General features: G+C 42.1%; 1 pseudogene; it reads left to right on the top strand.

The window, feature by feature from the left end:
- The first annotated feature begins 496 nt into the window (after positions 1 to 496).
- On the top strand, positions 497 to 3,789 carry LOC126728643 (putative calcium-transporting ATPase 13, plasma membrane-type; annotated as a pseudogene).
- Positions 3,790 to 23,100: the final 19,311 nt, after the last annotated feature.

Here is a 23,100-nt window from a genome sequence, read left to right as displayed (position 1 = left end):
TCCTAGGAGCTGAGCGTGTTGATGCCTGTTTGGTTGTTGGTATTTAATAAAGCTTCATCCTTATTTAAAAAAAAAAAAAGAAAAAAAAAAAAAAAAAGACACATAAAAAGCAATAGAAATTACAAGTAGTCAACTCAATAGTCAAAAAGAAACAAATTACAACAAAACCAAGTGGAACGAGCTTCTTACGAAGCTTCTAAGTTCTCACTGTGACAAGCTTCGCACTGAACTGAATGAACGCTAAAGCGAAGCGTGTTATGACAAGAAACTCCAAGCATTTGTTTTTGGAACAATTAAACCTCAATCTTAATTCTCATAAACAGCTTTCATTTTATATATGATAGATTTTCTACTTGCATTAGTACGAGTATGTCTATCTATCTATTATGCAAAGTTCTTTTCCTTTTATACCTAATTAATTAACTGTTATTTTGTGTATCTATTGATTAGTTAATTGCTCTTGTTAGTGCAGAAAGTTGTGTTTTGAGAAGCCGAAATGTTCCCAAACCCCGGCCTTGACCTTGAGTCTCAGCTAACGCCCAGAAATCCTCCAAGAGAGCGTTGGCGCGCAGTTTTTTTGAGCTTGCGTAAGCGAAATCTCATACGTAGAGCTGATGACAACGTTTCTTTTGCTTTCCTCAGCCCTCTTTCATCATGCACTTCCTACTACAGTGCCTTTAACAGCTTCGATGATGATACAAGAGGAGTAAGCTCTTCTATTTTCTCTCCCATGGATATCTATAAGTTGTATAATGAATAGTGAAGAGATATATGGCAGGCAGTTTAATTAGGTTCTAAACATGTTTCATAGTTCATACGTGTAGTTTAAAACATATAAATGTTGGGTAATTGACTAATTGTTAGTGACAAACACACAAAATTCTGTTTTTGAATAGAAATTGTGACTTCAAGAATCAAGATACGATTTTGGTTCAAAATTTGAATTGTGCGTACGCTTTGTGTAACAAGATGTGTGTGAGAGAGATTACCCTAAACATATATGATCTGATCATGTGATGTCAACTTGTGTGAATGTGGAACGGCTAACTACCCTTCTGTTATGTTTGTATAAATACAGTGCACCCACCATGTACATGATCATTCTGTGCAATACTATCATTTTAATTTCCTCTTCCTCTCTTCATGATCTCATTTTTGCCTTAAGTTTAACAAATAGCACTCTTGTCGGTCCAAATGGGATTATGACTCTGATTTAGAACTAAAACTGAATTCAAGTTTAATAGAATAGCCAAAATACTAATTTATTTTCTATTTGATATAGCAGGATATTGTGGAAATTTTAATTGGATCACCTCAAGGTGTACATTTTGATGGTGAGAATGACAACTGTATCAGAGATGAAAAAGTACAACTCCAGCAAGCACACATTGCCAAGTTTGTAAAAGAAAAAGATTTGGAATCCATACGGAAGTTTGGAGGCATCCACGGAATTGCAAAGGCTTTGGGTACTAATTTAGAGACGGGAAAAATCCCTGCTGATGTGCGCTCTCGATTCATAGCTTGCATGCCGTCCACAACACAAACTAGTGCACTAGGCTTCCTTCAATTTCTCCCAAAATCATGCAATAATTACACCATTTTGCTTCTCTTCGCGTGTGCGGTGCTGTCACTTGGCTTTGGTGTCAAGGAGGAAGGCATGAGAACTGGTTGGTATGAAGGGGTCATCATAATTCTTGCCATCATCATACTTGTGGTCATTGATTCACTGCGTAATCAGCGTCGACTTAAACATTCCCAAAGGATGTCAGGGAAGCATAAACCATTTGAATTGCAGAGAATGATGGTTGATGTTATTAGAGGGGGACGTTTACACAAAGTAATCATTGGCGATCTTTTGATTGGTGACCTAGTACGCCTAGAGAGGGACTATATCGTCCCTGCCGATGGTTTGTTCACTGGCCAATCCTTAAAACTGGATGATGATTTAGAGTCCACCATTAATGAGGAGAACCCTTTTTTGTTCTATGGTGCAAAGGTGATTGATGGAAAGGGTTGCATGCTAGTTGCATCAGTGGGCATGAACACTAGATTGGGTGATTTGATGAAGCAGGTTACCCCTGTCCCCGAAAAGACCCCATTACCAGCGCAAATTGACAAGGTGAACAAAGGCACACAAATTTTTGGTCTTTCAATATCTATCCTCATCCTTGTAGTGTTATTCCTCCGTTTTATGCTTCTGAAGGAAGATATTAAGTCTAGCCTCCCAGAGCTCAAGGAGAAACCAAAGGCAATCAAAGAGATAATGGATGCGATTGATAAAATTGTGATTAAACCAAATGGAAAGATTAGTACCTTAACGACTTCACTTGCTACATTGCTGGTTGGAGTAATGGAAGGAATACCTTTTGTAATCACGCTTGCCATCTCTTATTGGAATAAGAAGATGATGTCTGAAGACTCTGAACAGGCTTTTGCTCAAGAACCTTTTGTTTGCCTCACCATGAGTTCAGTCACAAGCATTTGTATTAACACAACAGGTTTGTGTATGCCAACACTAAACTCGGTGCTGGTTGGAAGGGAAATAGGAGCTTTGAAAAATGCTGGATTTAACATCACTCTGTTTACAGAAGATAATGTCAGTGTTGGAAACCATAGCTCTCAAGTGTGGACTACTTCCCTGCTCAAATGCACTGGTGCTTGAAGGTGAAGAATTTCGGAAATTCAGCAATGAAGAGAGGATGAATAAAGCTGATCAAATCATCTTGATAGGAAGCTCAATCCCATCTGACCAGCTCACTTTAGTGCAATGTTTGAAGAAAAAAGGCCATATAGTAGCAATGGTGGGAGTAAAAACAAATGCGATTCCAGCACTAAAAGAAGCTGATGTGGGGATTACTATGAGGATTTGTAGCACTGAAATGGCTAGAGCAAGTTCCGGCATCATCATTGGTGATGAAAATCTCAGTTTCTTGGTCACCATTTTAAGGTTTGGAAGATGTACTTTCGAGAATATTCAGAAGTACATCCAACTGGAGCTCACCATGAATATAGCAGGGCTGTTGATAACCACTATCACAACAATGTTTTGTGGATATTCTCCAATTACGTCTATCCAATTGCTACGGGCAAACTTTGTTGTGTCACTTCTTGGTGGCATTGGATTATTGACCGAGTCACCAACAGAGGAACTGATGGAAAAGCTGCCATTGAAACAAACTAAACCACTTATCACCAAGGCCATGTGGAGAAACATTGTCTCTCAAGCTCTCTATCAAGTTACCATCTCAGTGGCATTCCAATTCAAAGGGCAAACTATCCCGGGTATTAGCAAAAAAGTTAGTAAAACCATTATCTTTAATAGTTTTGTTCTCTGCCAAGTATTTAACCAAGTAAATGCAAGGGAATTGGAGAAGAAGAATGTGTTTAAGAGCATTCATCGTAACCCATTGTTTTGGGTTTCTGTGGGTGTCATTCTCATACTGCAGGTGGCTTTTATTGAGATTGCACATATTATCATAGGCAATGCAAGGTTGAATTGGGTGCAGTGGTTTAGTTGTCTTCTTGCTGGGATGGTTTCATGGGCTAGTGATTGGGTTACAAAGTGCACGGCTGAGTTATGGAATTGCTTGACTAGACTACTTGGCTCACATCTAAGAACTATTAATATCCCTCGTAATTCCACTTCTAACCTTGAGCTGCCACTCACCCATCCTTAGCTTATACTAATTTCCATTTTTAGTATAAGCAAAATGAACAACAAAGAATGAGAGCAGAAATTTGTTTCTTAACTTGGTGAAGTGCTTTGTTACATAATTGTCTGTCTGATTAGAGGAAACCATTTCATGTTTTTTTAGCATTATCTTCCCTAGTTGTACAGGTAGTATACTTTTTTCTTTTATAAAATCTTTTGGCAGTTTTACTATGTTTTTTGTTTATTTATTTTGTTAAAGTTGAACATATAGCAATTCCTTTTGGCAGTTTTACCATGAGTTTTTTTTTTTAAGCAGTAGAAGATGCGGCAATTCCAATAGTTTGTCTATATGTCATGGCTCACAACACACCTCTCCCCTCCCCCTCCTCCTCCCCCACCCCATATATGTTTCCTATTTTTTGGTTGTTCGACTTGTATAAATTTCTATATGGCTAGTTTTGTTTTTCTATCCTCAAACCAAGAATAATATGCACAAATCTATAATTTAACTTCCCTTTTAAGTACCATAAAAATTGTAAAAATTCATTAAATAATGATTAAAACAGTGAAATAAACCAAATTCTGATTTCACACTGACACTAGTCAATTAAATGACTAGAACTAAAGACCCACTAAAGAAATTAGAGACAATTTTTTTTTTTTTTTTTTGAGAAGAAATTTTTAGAGACACAAATAAAACCCGCATTTTTGCAACATTATATGTCAAGGGGTTTCAATAGACAGCTTACAGTTAAAAGGACGTGTCAAGTGTCAACCAAACTAAGTGCATATTTATTCTCATTCAATTATAGAAAGTACAAAATAAAATTTTTCAGATGCCAATAATAAGAAACAAAGAAGTACTAAGAGTCAAGCAATACCAGCAAAAGGCCAATGTGTGGAAAACTTTTGCCAATTACAAAGCATTGAGCTAAAATATCAAACTTGGAGAATCAATTAAATATCTTGAACATATTAGCAAATGCAAAGCTAAAGCAATCAAAATTCAAAATTTACACCCCCAACACACACGCACACGCAAAGTGGAAGTCCCTATTTTAGAAAACAACAAACTTAGGAACATCAAATTCACAACATCTAAGCAAGCATGTTGTGAGTGATGAAAATAAAATTGGTGTCTTGTGTGCCCATATAAAAGTCATATTGGACTAATCACAACTTATTATGTCAACAATTACAAGAAAGATGTTCCTAACATTACAAGTCTAGTATAAAGATAATTATTGTCACCATCTTTCCTAACAGATTTTTTAATTGTTAGGAATAGCTAGCGGCTGTGAAGACCATGTTTCAAGTTATGAAGTCGATAATGTTCATAGCGCCTCAAAAGCGTTTACACACTGGGACCTATTGAACCGACAACTTTTGATCTTATAAATATAGTCGCCTTGAAGAATACTCTGCCTCAACACAATGTCATGAAAGATACTTGTACAGGTTTAATTTAAATTTTTAAGGTTAATAGATGCAGTCTAATAACTCTTAACATTCAGCCTAATTTAAAAGGCCCCTATAGTTATGTAACCTAATTTGAAAGACCCTAGCATTATAGTTTGTACTTTTTTTTCTTTTTTTCTTTTTTGAGAAAATTATAGTTTGTACTTTTTTTATAAAAATTATGGTTTGTACTTGATTGCCCATAATAGGGATTTTTTTAAGAGTTTCAATATATTCTTAAGATCTATGAGCAAAAGAATTGACATTATATATCTGAAAGTACATCAATATTAACATAAACAAAGTAAAGGACATACTCTTGCCAAGATTGACAGAGGATAATGTTTAAATTAATCATATTGGTCTAAGTTAATCATATTTTAGCGGATATGATCATATAATAATTGAATCATTAACCTTGGTATGAGGCCAATAATATCAATTCAAGAGGATTTTAGTCCGATTCTTTTTTGCTAAGTATGACTAACCAACAATTGCACTCATTGCCTTATCCCATTTTGACAATTGGTCACATCTATACTTTCAATTTTTTTTTTTTTTTTTGGGTAAGTACTTCCATTGTAGTGTTATTTGTTGACAATGATTAGGGCTCTAATCTAGCCAAACCAAGCCAAACATTGAGTTATCAAGCTTGACTTGACAAGATTAATGAGATATTCAAACTCTGCTTGAGCTTGATGCAAGCTTGCTCATATATGTTGAGAAGGATGCAATAACAAGAAGTCTTCCTTTATGGTCAGAATTATAGCCTTAATCTATAATCAAATTCGTTGTCAAATTTTGTTTAAAATTTAATAATATGGTGCCTAAAAAAAAATTAGGGTGGTCACAAAACTTTTTTAAAGATAAAAAAATAAAAAAATTTAAAATTTATACATAATAATTTTTTTTTTCTAGGTTAGGGTGGTCCTGTGACCACCCTAAACTCTACTTAGAGATGCCCTAAATGAATAACAGAAACATTCAATTATCCTTGGAAAATGTTAGAGTTTCAATTTTTTTATAACACAAATACCAGGTTATTACGTGGAAGAATCCTATGAGAGTCGCTCTAAGATGAGAGAAGAGTTTTCATACTAGGAATCACTTAGTCAATCCTTTAGGCCTCGTTTGAGAGGAGGGAATGGAATGAAATGGAAATGAATGAAAAGAATAATTTTAGAATATTCTTCCATTCCCTTGTTTGAGAGTTTTAATGGAGGGAATGAAAAGCTCATTCCCTTGTTTGGGAGTTTAAGTGTGAGGGAATAGAATGGGTAGGAGGGAATACTCATTTATCTCTATTCCATAAAATTCTCAAATTTTCATTCCCTCCGAAATTGGGAAGAATGAGAGGGAATGAAATTAGATTTAATGATTTTTTTACTAAAACTCCCAAAACACCCCTATATATTCAACCCTTAATTTTAAAATAGGGGTCTAATAGTAATATTGTCATAAAATGATTTTATTCAATTCCCTCCATATTGCTCCCAAACAGGATTATTTACATTCCAATCATTTTCATTCCTTTCCATTCCTTTATTTAAAAAAATCCAATCAAGATTACTTAATTTCATTTCATTCCATTCCATTCTTTTTCCTTACTTAAATACATTTCATTCATTTCCATTCCTTTCCATTCCCTTATGATCATTCTATTACATTCCCTTATGAACTCCCAAACAGAGCCTTAAAGCTTGTCTTATATTTTTGAAATATATAACGCTTTTTGTATTTATTTTTAATTCTTATTTTATTTTTCATCTAATCCTTTGATTACCTTAATTTACATGATAATTTTTTTAGAAGAATTCTACATGAGAATTTAATTTGAAAAGTAATAATATTTTGTTAAAATATATATGGTACATAAATTTATTTTTAATTTTTTTATATGTACCATATTTATTTAATCTTAATCTTTAATTTAGGAAATTACCTTATTTGATATCTCTTTTCAATATCTATTATCTTAAAAAATAATTTTTATGGGTAAATTGCAAATTGCACCCCTAAAGTTTGAGAGTATTTGGATTTTGCACTCTAAAATTTCAGAATTTAGATTTTATCTCCTAATGTTTAGGGTGTTTGGATTTTAAATCTCAACGTTTCAAAATTTGAATTTTACTCTCTAAAATTTAGGAGTGCTTCAATTTTACACACCCATATTATGAAACTTTAAGATATAAAATCGAAACACCCAAAACTTTATAGAGTAAAATCTAAATATATTTTTAAAATATAAGGAGTAAAATCTAAATTTTGAGTATTGTTAGGGTTTTTTTTTTTTTTTTTTTTTTTTTTACACTTAATTTTATTTGAGTACCACCTATTTATTTTCAAACACCACTAATAAGTTATTGGGTTTTCCCAAATATTTTTTGCTCTATTATTATGTTAATCACAAATATTTCATATCTCATTATCTAAATTGGGTTATGATATAAAACATCACAAAAAAGCCCAATTCTCATTGGCAATATCAAAGCCCAGTTCTCGCTGACAATATTTAAAAGCCCAAGTTAACTACTTGGCACTATTCTATCAAAAGCCCAAGGTTATTAATACTTGGCAAAATACTATATCATAATTATTTCACTTAAAAGTCCAATGATCAACAATGTTTCAAGTTCTTAAACCTATTACTACAATATTACAAGCCTATGAAATCTATCTTATCAAACCCATTGTAACTATTTATGTTATGTAACACTATTCATTTTCTAAAACCCATGGCAAACATACATCAAGCCCATGAAGAATTATGAATTTGTGTTACTAATATAAAAACTCATGGAAAGTTATGATTTATTTTAAACCCATAATATTTATTTATTTCATACCTTATTATAAACCCATGGTAAGTATTTATGTTTTGTAACACTATTCATTCTTCCAAAACCCATGGCAAACATATATCAAGCCCATGGAGAATCATGAATTTGTGTTACTAATATAAAAGCTCATGGAAAATTATGATTATTTATTTTGGACCTATGGCATTTATTTATTTCAACCATAATATAAACCCATGGAATTTATATGAGAACTAATGGTCACTATTTACCTTACATCATAACATTCATAATATTTATTACCAAAACTCATGGTAATTATTCATCCTAAATGTCTGTAAGGACTCAATTTGTAACGACCCTAAGATGATATTGGGTTCGTACGTTAAAGACCCAAACAATATAATTTGTAGAGCGTGGGTTTGAAAGGCTAGGCCTTGGTCGTCGAACGATGGTTGGATGTGGTTTTCATGATAACATTAATGAGGGAGAACTTGGCATAGCTGACTAGACCTTTTCCTGACGCGGCTTGGGTAGCTCCAGTCATTGGACCTCGTCCGAGGAGTTTATGGAGTTTCGTGCTCTTATTATCCTCCTTATTTAGGACTCCATGATTCGGGAGACGATTTATCCCCCCCTTTTTGTATTGTTGCTCTTTCCTTTTTATACTAGCATTTACCCTCTCTCTAGTGTCCACGTGTGAGCTCAACTTTCTGGGGTTGAGACTTGTCCCATCAGCCCATACCTAGAGTGGTTGGGGGTGGTTGTAAAAGCTGAGGAGCATGGTGAAGAGCATGGCGAAGAGCATGGACCTGTCAGGCGCAGAGTTTTTTATTGCAGCATTGGCAGCCTTTTACTTGGGCCGCTTCTGCACTGTGCTCGCCCTTTCTTTTAGGGGCACTACGGGATGCCGAGGACAGAATCATCCTCGGCTGTGCCTCAAGGCAATTTGGACTTTCATTATACGTCCTCGGCTCGAGCCTTGAGCCCTAATGTAAAGTGGGCCAGGGTCACAAATTCTCTAGCCCCACAATAGCCCCTCAAAATCCTGCTACCCGACTTCTTGGTTGGGGAGGAGGGTTTTGGTGCTGTCGGGCCTATATCATGGCTTGCTCAGCTTTTCCCTTCATTAATGTCAGTGTCTCTTCATTTGCCTGGGAGATACGCCGGGTTATGAAACATTCCTTTAGATTTACTCACGCCGCGCTCTTGCCGTTTCAGTGTACGAGGCGCGTCTTTAATAAATTCCCTTTACGAGGTCACTTAAATCCGACGGTTGCAGATGGCGTTGGGAGTTGAGTGAAAATTATCTCATTTGCAGCTCTTCTTGGAAATCTATGTAGATTAAATGCCACCAACCTTGCCTTCCATATTAGAAGCAAGGTAAGAGCTCACTTCCTTTACGTACAGACCCTTAAGTCTTTCCAAAGTCCTAAACCTCCAGCTGCACTCAAGGTTTTCGTTACCAGTACAATCAAAATTTAGAGCATGATATGATTGAGGCAAAGGTGCAGGTGAAGAGACCACACCCTCTTCACAAGCATTGGGTCGCTCCGAAACTTAAGATGACTCGATCAGGGCAAGGTGGACAGAGACTCAAGATATTTTTCTTCTTCCTTCAGCCAAAATTCGAAGCAGGTGTTAGTCGCATCAAATTTTTGGTGCAACGGAACTAGGGTTGCTCATCATCAGTACCATCCACTCTCTTTCGAGCATAGCTAATATGGCACCTGCGTGTTAGGAGTCAGGGCTGAAGCGGGGATTAAGCATCCCTGCTTCTTCCTCTCTTCCTTCACTGATGCCTCCTTTTGCCTCCGCTTCTTCTTCTTTCCCATCACCGAGTCCATCCTGGTGCTTTTACTTCTTTTTCTTCTTCTTCTTCCCTTCCACCAATGGGGTCATCTTGTCATACATAATCGCTACTAAAGCAGAATTTAGAAGGATTTTTCGTTTCCTTGTATCTTTTTATTTTTGCTTTTCTTTTTGTTTTTGTGATTAGCTTTGGGTATAGGCTTGTGTAAGCCCTTTATTGTACGCTGTACTATTTCTTTGTATTAATAAAATATGGCTTTATTTTATTCTAAGTATTCTTTCATTTCTGCAATAATTACATTGTAAATGGAAGTTGTGGGAACCAGAGATGAGACTATTGGGCTTTAACTCACTTGGGCTCACAATTTATTTGTAGTGGGCTTCAAGATTTCCTACTCTGGGTTGTTCTCGGTAGAGAGACTCAAAGCAATACTCAATCTTTCTTCTTCCTTGACTGTTTTCTCTCTATTTTTCTAAATCCCTTCCTCTTCCCAAACTTCTGCTATTTATAGCTAAGGTTAGTGGGGAGATTATGATTACAACCACCGCTAGTGCTATTGAAGGTCTAATATTATCTGATTTAAGTGGGTGTTTAGGTGAGAGTGAGATGCAACAATTATGGCCTTGGAACTTGGTTCCAGCTTAGTCGATTGTGCTCGGTAATGCAGTTTCCCGAGCATTTCATGATTTTTCCGGACACGGTTCATATGCTTGTTCAGGAAAGCTTATGCCGAACACTTCTCAAGATTCAAGGCCCAAAACTTGTTTTTACACGAAGGCAGTTTCAAGAAGGGCTTAGGGCAATGGGGCTATTCCGTTAGGCCTAGGCCCAGGGCCTATATGGGTCTCGGGATCTCGGTGCCGTACATTAGCCCCCCCTTGATTCATACCCGGTTGCCGGGAAGAATCAAGGAGTTAACCGAGCTTTTTGACCTCGGAGATCTTATGGCCTGGGACTCGTGGTTATGGTTTCTCATTAATGCTTATCTCAAAAGACGTGCCGTTTCGCGGCGTCAAGTGCAGTTGTCATTATTGCCTGATGGTTCGTGAACTGAAGCGGCGCGCGTATCGGTTACCTTGAGTATTCGTAGGGCCGTTCGTAAATCGTGCCCATTTATTGCTTGATTAAACGTTTCTTTGCCCCCCTTTTTGACTCTATAAATAGTTTCCCTCAGAACATTCTTTCATTTTTCCTCCGCCTCTGATTTTTCGCGCTTACTCTCTGCCGACCAACTCTTTGTGCGCTTACTCACCTGCCCAGTGTTCCTTTCCTCCTTAGAACCCAAAGTAAGTTTTCTGCCCCTTCCTATTCCTTCAGCTTTATTTCTTCAAGTTCCCTTTCATAGCATTAAGTGTTATAGATGGGTTACTCTTATCTTCTAAAGTCCCCAGCTGCCTTGGCCACCTTTAGGAGCACATTTAGTATTCCCAATGACGTGGAAGTGGCTTACTGCCATGAGAGTGATATTGCTCTCCACCGAGGATTAGGTATAGCCTTCTTTCCTCTGATGTCAATCTTAGAGGGTGGGGTTAGGTTCCCTGTGGATCCCCTTTTGACAGATACATTTAAGTACTACGGGCTGTGTCCCGACCAGCTTCCCCCCAACTTTTATCGGGTAGTTAGCTGCGTCAGTAGGTTGAACCATACCTTTGATTTACAGTTAAATTATCATGACATTAACCATATGTATAGCCTCTGTGGGAACAAAGCTACTAACTATTACCTAAAGACAAGAAATAATCGGGTACGACTGATATCATGCCTACCTGATTCGAACAGGAACTCCGCCGGGGAGTTCATTTGGGTGCACGACAATTGGTTTGCCGGGGACGTCCATTGCCCCCTTCCACGGCGTGAAGTGGGTTTGTACCAATCCCTTGATCTAATTGTTTTCCTCCACTTTTCCTTTTCTTTTCATTGAAGTAAATCTTTATTATCAGATACTGATATGACACTTGCTCTTTTGCAGACGGCAAAGTGTTTGTTCCGGACATCAGAACCGTCCATGCCAAGGATTTGAACTTCATCCTTCATTCCGAGATATACGTGCATTGGGACGGACAACTCCGGGCTTCACACCTGATCCTCGGAGTAGAGCCAGTTTACTCCACCTGGCAGAACTTTAAGCAGGTACTTCTAGTTGATAGCCATTTGTTGTCATACATAGACGTCCGGTACGCAAACTTCTTGTCGCCGAAACTTACAACCAGGGAGGCGAGGGAGTTTGGACAGCGCTTCACCTGTTCGGACGAGCTAGCCCCTTTGCGAGACAAGTCCGCGGAACGCGTGTCTCGGCGCCTTACAGAGTTAGCCCACGAAGCTATCCAACAAGAGGACCCTATTCAAGAGTAACCGCAGCCCGAGAATTCGCCCACTGAGCCCCAGCAACCAGTGATTGAAGTGGCTACCTTGTCAGCTGAAGTTATCCAACCCAGCGGAAGGATGGTCTCAAGGAAGGTCATGACCATTGACTGCTTCGTGCCCGGTGCACGGCAGCCCAATCAGCCCCCACCTTCTCAGGGTCGGAGCCAGGTGCCTCAGCCTCCACCCTCTTCTCAAGCTGGACGGGCCCGTAAGAAACAAAAGGTCACCGATCAACCATCCACGAGCTCGGGAGATGCTGTCGTCCAAACTCCTCCCCAGCCAACAGGGGGGATCGTTATCCGTGAGTCGCAGACCCAGGTTGATCCGGGGGTTGCGTCCTCCTCCCAAGTGGCTCCAGCGTGGAAGCCCAAGTTCTTGTTGGACGGCAAGCCTTTGCCTTCAACCGCCTGTGTGCGGATCTGGGAGAAAGGCGAGGGTGGCCGTATTGCCCAAACCCTGGCCGAGGGTCTTCTTCTTCCTGAGGACGTGCACGCCTTTGAGGAGGGATCTGAGGAGTCTGTGGGGCGCCGGTTAGAGTGGCATGCTATCGCGGTAATTCTTTAGTTATCTATTTCTTCCCATGCATTTACTTCTGCTTCCTTACTAACTTTTGTGATTGCTAGGCTGCTCAACTGGCTCACATAGTGGCTGGCCGGGCACTAGATCTTGCCGAGGAAGTCGAGCGTGAAAAGGGGGCGCGGGAGTCAGCGGCCAAAACAGCGAAGGAAAAACTCAAGGCAACTGAGTCCGCCGAGAAGAAGGTCGCTACCGCGGAGAAAAATAGGGCGTTGGCGGAAAAGAGGTGTGCGGAGCTTTTGGCTAAGCAGAACGAAACGAAAGTGAAGCTAGCTGAAGCCATCAGCCTTAATACTTCTAATGCCGAGGAACTAGTTGACCTTAGGACAGCCCTGGCGGCCTGTGAGCAGAAATGGTACAACGAAGGCTTTGCGGATGCCGAGAAATCTGCAAAGCCGGTAGTGGCCCAGGCTCGGAACCTGGGTTTTGAGGCTGGGTGGTTCGCCGCTCTTCAAGCACTGGGAGTTCCCGAGGATTCCAACCTGAGAGACCCCAGCCAAATTCCCTTTCCGAGCCCCATTATTGCCGTGTAGGATCCCCCGGCTTCTGCTGAGGAGGAGGAAATGACAAGCATGAGGGAGTTGGTTGAACAAATTGACGCTCATGCCGAGTCGGAGGACATGGAAGCCACCAGCATCCCAACTGTACAGGAACTTCTCGGCGAAGACTCGCGTTACCCCCTAACCGACCAGCCAGAAATGACAGATCCGACCCGACCCTCCAGCTGATTTTTTGTAGCCTCTCTGTTTTTATGCTTTCACCTATTTTTATTGCATTTTCAGTTTTCTTAATGGTTTATTTGCCTATGTCACCAGGATGTGGTGAACAAACAATTTCCTCTATTTCGCTTGTTTAATCGGTAAACAGCTTCTCTTTTTTTTTTTTTTCTTTTTTTTTTTTTTTTTTTTTTTTTTTTTTTTTTTTTAAACTTTGGTTTTAATTCGTTAAACGAATTTCTATCTATTTGTATGTTTCGCTTGGACTATGCCAATGTTTTGGCCGTAAATGGAATGATACCCCAAAACCTATTGCGCGGTGCTTTGGAGAATCCGAGAGTGACAATGGATTTAATGTTTGTAAAGGGTTAGGGTTCCCATATGTTTGGCGATTTTGATCCAGCCGAGGATGATGTTTTTGTCCTTTATCCTTTTATTCCTTTGTGACAATAAGGTTTCCACCTACTCGGCAATTTTAGTCGAGCCGAGGGCCTGGTTTCTGTGCTTAGTCTTTTTAGTGATAAGGTTTTCCACCTGCTCGGCGATTTTAATCGAGCCAAGGGCCAGGTTTTTGTCCTTAGAGTTTTTAGTGATAAGGTTTCCACCTGCTCGGCGATATTAATAGAGCCAAAGGCCAGGTTTCTGCCCTTAGAATTTAGTAATAAGGTTTCCACCTGCTCGGCAATTTTAATCGAGCCGAGGGCCAGGAATCTGTCCTTAGAGTTTTTAGTGATAAGGTTTCCACCTGCTCGGCGATTTTAATCGAGCCGAGTGCCAGGTTTCTGTCCTTAGAGTTTAGTGATAAGGTTTCCACCTGCTCGGCGATTTTAATCGAGCCGAAGGCCAGTTTTCTGTCCTTAGAGTTTTTATTTGCAATTCTCTTGGGGTGCAATTATGGAATCAAAAACAGCATATACAAGCAACTTCATCATAATCTTGATTTTAGTAAAATACAAGTTTTGGCTTACACGGATGGTCACACGTAGAACTTCTTTAAGTTGTTGGCATTCCACGGCCGGGGAAGCGGCCTCTCGTCAAGGTCTTCCAAGTAGTAGGCCCCTGCATCGGCGATGGCGGTAACTCTGTACGGTCCTTCCCAGGTTTGAGCAAGCTTCCCTGCAGCTATGTCTCGCATGTTTCCCACGACCTTTCTTAGTACCAATTCTCCAGTACTGAATTCCCTCTCCTTTACATCTCGGTTGCATCTTTGGGCTAGTTTCTACTGATACTCGGCGAGCCGTATGGTTGCAGCCTCCCTGCATTTTTCTAGCCAGTCCAAACGTTCCATCATCAAGTCGGCGTTCTAGGCGGGGTCAAACCCCGCGACCTATGCACTGCATAAGCTCACCTCGGTTGGTATCACAGCCTCCACCCCGTATGTCAAAGAGAAAGGGGTCTCGCCCGTGGATCTTTTGGGGGTCGTACGGTAAGCCCATAATACATTGGGTAGCTCTTCTTCCCATCTTCCTTTTGCCCCATCCAACCTCCTCTTGAGCTCGTTCAAAATAGTCTTGTTCACTGCCTTAGCTTGGCCGTTGCTTTGTGGATAAGCCGGGGTTGAATACTTGTTCCTGATGCCGAGATCGCTGCAGAAGGTCCGAAAAGTTTTGCTATCGAACTGTAGCCCATTGTCTGTTACTAACGAATTTGGCACCCCAAACCTTGTGACTATGTTTTTCCATACAAACTTTTTCACGTCAGTATCCCGGATGTTTGCCAAGGCCTCGACTTCCGCCCATTTTGTGAAGTAATCTACAACCACTAATACAAAACGGCGGTTTCATGTTGCTCGGGGGAATGGTCCGAGGATGTCAAGCCCCCATTGCGCGAACGGCCACAGGCTGCTGACGGGGTTCAAACGACCTACTGGCTGATGGATCAAAGGGGCGTGTTTTTGACACTGTTCGCACCTCTGAACATATTCGGCGACATCTTTCTGCATCTGTGGCCACCAAAACCCCTGGGTCATCGCTCTGTGCGCTAAAGATTGTCCCCTAACATGGCCGCCACACACTCCCTCATGTAGCTCGGTCAGAAGCTCGCTTACTTTCTCGGGATGTAAGCATAAAAGGTAAGGGCCTGCGAAGGACCTTCGGTACAGTTTGTGATCTAAAGACAGCCAGTACCGGGGAGCTACCCGACGAATCTTTTTGGCCTCGTCTTCATCATCCGGAACTTTATCCTCGGCAAGGAAATCTATGTTCAACTTCATCCAGCACGGATTGACCACCGCTACCTTAGCAACCTCCACTCTGGCTTGGTCGTGAATACTCTTCATACTGATGCTTGGCTCCCTTATAAGCTCTATTGTGACTAGCCGTGGCGTATCCTCGGTAGCCGATAAAGCTAACGTGGCAAGTGAGTCGGCATGTTTGTTTTGTGACCGACCTACCTGGGACACCTTTATTGTTCCGAATTGACCGATAATCTGCTTGGCCGCACTTAGATAAGCTTTCATTCGAGAGTCCCGAGCCTCGAAGTCTCCTGCGATTTGATAAACAACCAGCCTGGAGTTTGAATAAATCTCAACATCTTTTGCACCTAGATGCAATACGGCCCTCAAACCGGCTAGTAGGGCCTCATACTCGACTTCGTTGTTTGAGGCTTTGAATCCCAATCTGAAGGAATGTTCCAATCGTATGCCCTCCGGGGTGATTATGACGATACCAGCCCCGGCCCCCATAGCATTCGAAGCACCGTCCACAAAAACCTTCCACGGACGAATTTCTACATTACAGATTACCTTGTCGTCATTCTTGGGTGGGAATTCTGCGATGAAATCTGCAAGAACCTGTCCCTTCACCGAGCTTCTCGGGTCGGTACCTTATGTCAAACGATCCCAACCGAGTCCCCCATTTGGCAATTCGACCCGTGAAGTCTGATCTCTTTAACAGTGATTGTAATGGATACTCGGTGAGGACGAACACCGTATGAGCCTGGAAGTAATGTGGCAACTTCCTAGTGGCATGTACCAGGGCTAGAACCAACTTCTCCAGGGGCAGGTACCTCGTCTCGGCATCTACCAAGGTTTTGCTTATGTAATACACTGGCATCTGTACTCCTTGGTCCCTTAGTAACACAGCACTTACGGCATGGTCGGTGACTGAGAGGTACATAAATAAATCCTCCCCGGGTTCCGAGGCTGTCAACCTTGGCGCCTTTGCCAAGTATTCCTTCAGCTCTCGAAAAGCCTCATCACATCCCTCGTCCCAATGAAACCCCTTCCACTTCTTCAAAAGTTGATAAAACGGCCGGTAGCGATCGACGAATTTGGGGATGAATCGGTTTAAGGTGGCTAACATCCCGGTAAGCACTTGCACTTCCTTGGGATTGCTTTGTGGTCTGAGATGGTTCACGGCCCCTTTTTGGTCGGGGTTAGCCTCTATTCCCCGAGTAGAGATCAGATAACCCAGGAACTTGCCAGCCTCCACACCGAAAGTGCACTTCTCGGCATTCAGGCGCAATTTATGCCGCCGTAGTATCTCGAATACTCCCCGAAGGTCTTCCGTATGCTGTGACTCTTTTCTGCTTTTTACCACCGTGTCGTCAATATATACTTCAACCATGCATCCAATTTTTTCTCAGAACATTCTCGTCATCATTCGTTGGTACGTGGCTCCAGCGTTCTTCAATCCAAACGGCATGACCTCGTAGTGATAGTTTGCACTCGGGGAGATAAATGCTGTCTTTTCTCGATCCTCGAGCGCTAAGGCAATCTGGTGGTAACCCTGGAAAGCATCCAGGAAGCTCATCCTTGGGTGCCCATACATGGCGTCTACTAGTTGGTCAATCTTGGACATTGGGAACGGGTCCCTGGGACACGCCCTGTTCAAGTCTGTGAAGTCCACACAAACTCTCCACTTACCGTTCTTCTTCTTTACTACAACTGCATTTGCTAGCCATCTCGGGAAGAATATTTCTCTTATCACTCTGGCTTCCTTCAGCCGCTGGACCTCCAGGTTTACTGCGTCGACATGTTCCTTTGACGCTCTTCTCGGTTTCTGCTTCTTCGGGGGAAATGATGGGTCCACGTTGAGTTTGTGGACAATGAACTCGAGATCTACGCCGGGCACTTCATACGGGTTCCAGGAAAAAACGTCTACGTTCTGCAAAAGGAACAACAACATCTCTACCTTTTCCCGATCATTCATGCTTGTACCTATCTGGAAATACCTGTCAGTATCTGGAAAAATTCTAACCTTCAATACCTCCTCGGCCACGTCCGCCCCCGTTTCCCCTCGGGGCTTCTGTAATTGCTATGAAGTTTCTTTCTCGGTCTGTTCCGCTTGTCCTAGCTATTCACTTTTCCACCTGACCGCGACGACAAGACACTGCCTCGCCACTTGTTGGTTCCCCCTCACCTCGGCAACTCCATATTCAGTGGAAAATTTTACTTTCACGTGGAGGGTGGACGGAACAGTCTTCATTGCGTGAATCCACGGCCTCCCAGGATTGCGGTATACGGTGAGAATGATCGGACTACTATGAAGGTCACAATAACTCCCTTGCCTTCCATGTCCACTGGGAGAGAGATTTGTCCCTCGGGAATTACGACTCTTCCGTCAAATGAGATCAGCGACGTGTCATATTTCGCTAAATTCTGGGTCTTCAATTCAAGCCCTCTGAACAGGTCTGGGTACATGACGTTAGCCCCGCTTCCTTGGTCGATCATCACCCTCTTCACTAGGAACCCGCCTATCTGAGCTGTCACCACCAATGCACCGTCATGAGGTTGGACCATCCCTTCCAAATCGTCTTCTTCGAATGAGATGGTCAGTCGTTCAACTCTCTTCTTCTTCTCGGCTGAATCTCTTTCTGTGCAAGCCACTGTCAATACCCTTTTTGCTGCTGCCGTTCCTCTTGGTGCAGTATGGATGACTTCGATCACCCCCAATGGTGGCGGGAGGGGGTTCCTTTTTTGTTGGACGTCCTGGCTGGCTTCTCGGTCAGTAGAGTCTACTACAAACTCTTTCAGGTACCCTGCCTTTACTAGCTGCCCGAGGTGATCTTTTATTACCCGACACTGCTTGGTGGTGTGTCCTTTGTCTCTGTGGTATGTGCAATATAGGTTTTGGTTCCTCCGAGATGGGTCGCCCCCCATTTTGTTTGGCCACCTGAAGAATGACTCGTTCTTGATTCGATCTAAGATTTTGTGCACGGGCTCTTTGAACGCCACATTAACTCCTTCGATTTGTACCTCTGGTTCCTGCATTCTGAAGTCTTTTTTAGGTCTTGTCGGCACAACGCCTTGCCAAGATCTCTCGAGTAACGAAGCTTTCCCCCTGTTTTGCAGCCGATCATCCTCCAGGTGTTTGTACTCCTCTATACGTCTCATAAGTTGCCTCATATCCTCGGGAGATCTTTTCGTTAATGACTCCTGTAATTCAGAGTCTTCAGGGAGCCCCATCCTGAAGGTGCTTGCCGCAATTTTCTCATTTCCTCCACCAATCTCGTTATAGAGTTCCTAGTACCGGTTGGCATAACTCCGAAGGGTTTCTCTGACCCTCATCTTTATGGAAAGTAGCGCGTCTACTAGCTGTTGCACTCGGCTGCATGTCACGAATCTACTGCCGAACTCTTGAATCAGCTCAACAAAGCTACGAATGGAGCCTTTTCGTAACCCATTGAACCATCTCAGGGCCGTTGAGCCGAGACTGAAGGGGAATACCTTACACATCAACGCAGCATTATGTGCATGCAAGGACATCATGTGGATGTAATGACTGACATACTCCACGGGGTCTGTCTTCCCCTCGTAGGAATTGAATGACGATCGTGTAAATCTGCTCGGCATAGGGGCCCATCTCATTGGAGAACGGTGACCGGGCAGCCATTCGTAAGGCTCGGCTCATGGCGTCCATGGCAGCATTGTGGGGCTGCCGTTCCTCCGGTGATTCTAACCCTCAGTCATCGTATCCATGCAACCGTGAACGGTCCCAGTGATGACGTGTCTCTCGGGAGTGCCGATGTGACTCTTGAGAGTGTGATCGGTTTTGGAATCGCTGTGTACTAAATCGACTGGAGCCCTCCTCGCCCCGATTTCTCCTTTGTTGGAGGTTGCGATTCCTTTCTTGGCGTGGACCCCTTGCTTCCAACTCTAGATCCATTACCAGTCTGCGCAACCGCTCCAGTTCTCGGTCTCTATCATCATACTGCCTATGCACCGAGACACCCAAAACCGTTCGGTGGGTCTAATCCGACCCTTCTCCCAATCCGGACCTTTCCTCTCCTCTAGGGTGCTCCTTATCCTCTCGTCGTTTCTGCCTTCTCTCCCTCCACGTCGATCCCCGAGAAGATCCTATGGAACCGCTCGACGCACGCCCTCTTGAACGCTCCTCAAACATTTCCCTTGTTTGAGTCTCAATTGAACCACAGCTTTGTAGGAGAGCCCCACGGTGGGCGCCAATTGTGGGAACCAGAGATGAGACTATTAGGCTTTAACTCACTTGGGCTCACAATTTATTTGTAGTGGGCTTCAAGATTTCCTACTCTAGGTCGTTCTCGACAGAGAGACTCAAAGCAACACTCAATCTTTCTTCTTCCTTGACTGTTTTCTCTCTATTTTTTTGAACCCCTTCCTCTTCCCAAACTTCTGCTATTTTTAGCTAAGGTTAGTGGGGAGATTATGATTACAGCCACCGCTAGTGCTATTGAAGGTCCAATATTATCTGATTTAAGTGGGTGTTTAGGTGAAAGTGGGATGCAACAATTATGGCCTTGGAACTTGGTTCCAGCTTAGTCGATTGTGCTCGGTAATGCAGTTTCTCGAGCATTTCATGATTTTCCCGGACACGGTTCATATGCTTGTTCAGGAAAGCTTATGCCAAACACTTCTCAGGATTCAAGGCACAAAACTTGTTTTTACACGAAGGCAGTTTCAAGAAGGGCTTAAGGCAATGGGGCTGTTCCGTTGGGCCTGGGCCCAGGGCCCATATGGGTCTCGGGATCTCGATGCCGTACAGATGTGGTATATTATATATATTTTTTATTCTAAACGATACTCAGAGCCAAAACTCTTGTTAATCAAAAAGCTATTATTTTGAATTCATTGAGATTAACAGGCATAATAATGCCGACCCAAAAAAGTTTATACATACAAGACTAACCGAGATAACAGCTAAATGTGATGTGTTGCGTATGAGGCGATCATTCGAGGATGGGTAACCCAAAAATGAACTGTCGGAGAGAACCACCGAGGAGTGGGGTGCTTTGCACACTTCTAGCAACATTCATAACTTTAACCCCTTTCGGCGTTCGGTTCGAGGACTGAGGTATAATTGTACCGAGCCAAAATACTTGTTTACATTAGTTTTCCTAGTACTGGGGATCCGAGGACAGGACAGGATTCCCATTCTGTATAAGACTTAATTGCTTTTCTAATGACTAATCTCCCCATAGGTTTGAGTCCGAGGACCATGCAATACCTTGGTTTCGTCCAAAACTTAGATTCTTCTTTAAGTAGTTGGTTTCCCCATAGGTTTGAGTCCATGGGGTTTGACTCCGAGGACCATGCAATACCTTGGTTCTGTCCAAAACTTAGATATTTCTTTAAATAGTTGGTTTCCCCATAGATTTGAGTCCGAGGACCATGCAATACCTTGGTTCTGTCCAAAACTTAGATATTTCTTTAAGTAGTTGGTTTCCATATAGGTTTGAGTCCGAGGACCATGCTATACCTTGGTTTTGTCCAAGACTTAGATATTTCTTTAAGTAGTTGGTTTCCCCATAGATTTGAGTCCGAGGACCATGCAATACCTTGGTTCTGTCCAAACCTTAGATATTTCTTTAAGTAGTTGGTTTCCCCATAGGTTTGAGTCCGAGGACCATGCTATACCTTGGTTTTGTCCAAAACTTAAACATTTCTTTAAGTAGTTGGTTTCCCCATAGGTTTGAGTCCGAGGACGATGTAATACCTTGGTTCTGTCCAAAACTTAGATATTTCTTTAAGTTTGGGGGGATTAGCCCCTCGGCCAAGGTGCGGGACGTTGATCTGAGGTTGGAAGCCCCTAGAATCGTCAGGGCTACTGACACTTCGAAGCGTAGCCCCTAGTGGGACTTTATGTTAGGGCACAACAACGGGCCGTTGGAAGTGATGGAGTGCCAACGCACAAGCCTTCCCCACAGACGGTACCAATTGTAAGGACTCAATTTGTAACGACCCCAAGATGATATTAGGTTCGTACGTTAAAAGCCCAAATAATATAATTTGTAAAGCGTGGGTTTGAAAGACTAGGTCTTGATCGTCGAACGATGGTTGGACGTGGTTTTCATGATAACATTCATGAGGGAGAACTTGGCGTAGCTGACTAGACCTTTTCCCGGCGTGGCTTGGGTGGCTCCGGTCATTGGACCTCATCCGAGGAGTTTATGGAGCTTCGTGCTCTTATTATCCTCCTTATTTAGGACTCCATGATTCGGGAGACGATTTGTCCCCCCCTTTTTGTATTGTTGCTCTTTCCTTTGTATACTAGCATTTACCCTCTCTCCAGTGTCCACGTGTGAGCTCAACTTTCTGGGGTTGAGACTTGTCCCATCAACCCATACCTAGAGTGGTTGGGGGTGGTTGTAAAAGCTGAGGAGTATGGCGAAGAGCATGGACCTGTCAGGCGCAGAGTTCTTTATTGCAGCATTGGCAGCCTTTTACTTGGGCCGCTCCTGCACTGTGCTCGCCCTTTCTTTTAGGGGCACTACGGGATGCCGAGGACAGAATCATCCTCGACTGTGCCTCAAGGCAATTTGGACTTTCATTATACGTCCTTGGCAATGCCTCTCCTTGGCTCGAGCCTTGGGCCCTAATGTAAAGTGGGCCAGGGTCACAAATTCTCTAGACCCAACAATGTCCATTATGATTATCTAGAGAGAAACTATACAAGTTGTTATTTAAAGCCCATGAAAATTAATACACAAAATCTATCATAAATATTTCATAAAAGCTCATAGATTCATTTTATTTCTATTAACAACTAAAACCCATGAGGAGTAAAAAACTCATGGCAAAGCATATCTTTAATGCTCATTTTGTAGGCTTAAGAATCTCATGAAGTAAGGAACAAGCCCAAGCAAAGAAAGGGCCATGTGGCCCAACTAAAAGTGCCAAAATGGAGAAGAGTCCCAGCCCAAAAAGGTCCCCTAGCAAGAGGTTTGAAAGTGGGCAACTAGCCCTTGTTCATTCCTAACAAAAAAAACAACTAGATACTCATACGAGGGAACCAAGCCTTTGAGAATGGACTAAAGGCTGTCCCTTCAATTTTTTGCCACCTCTACCTGACGTGAATAATGCTCAAGGGCTGTCATATCAGCTGAAATTAAAAGGATGAAAGGACTCAATCATCTTCCTCAAGACTGCACCTCTAGCGGAAGGGGAGTTGAAAACAAATTTCAACAAATTGATGCTATAAATGTTAAAAACATTCAAGATGTGATTCATGTGCCAAGCCCATGAATCCTAAAGGGGAAAATTTGGGAACATGTGGTTTGGAGGGTATAAAGGGATCTCCAGCAGAACCCTTTGAAGTAGACTAGAGCTTGACACCTAGCTTGGGGTGTTGAAATCTTATTTCTTGGGAGTCCAAATCTCAGTTGCAGCATTAGGATTCGCTCTTGATATACAATAATTAAGCTCAATCCCGAAAATTTTGGCATTTAATGCAAAAAACTCTAAAATCTCATCATTACCCAAAGAAGCAAGACAACCCCCTAAAATGGATTTTTCTACTTTTGATC

Source organism: Quercus robur, chromosome 5 (genome assembly GCF_932294415.1).
Source record: "Quercus robur chromosome 5, dhQueRobu3.1, whole genome shotgun sequence".
Taxonomy (NCBI): domain Eukaryota; kingdom Viridiplantae; phylum Streptophyta; class Magnoliopsida; order Fagales; family Fagaceae; genus Quercus; species Quercus robur.
This window is presented reverse-complemented; position numbering and strand designations above follow the sequence as displayed.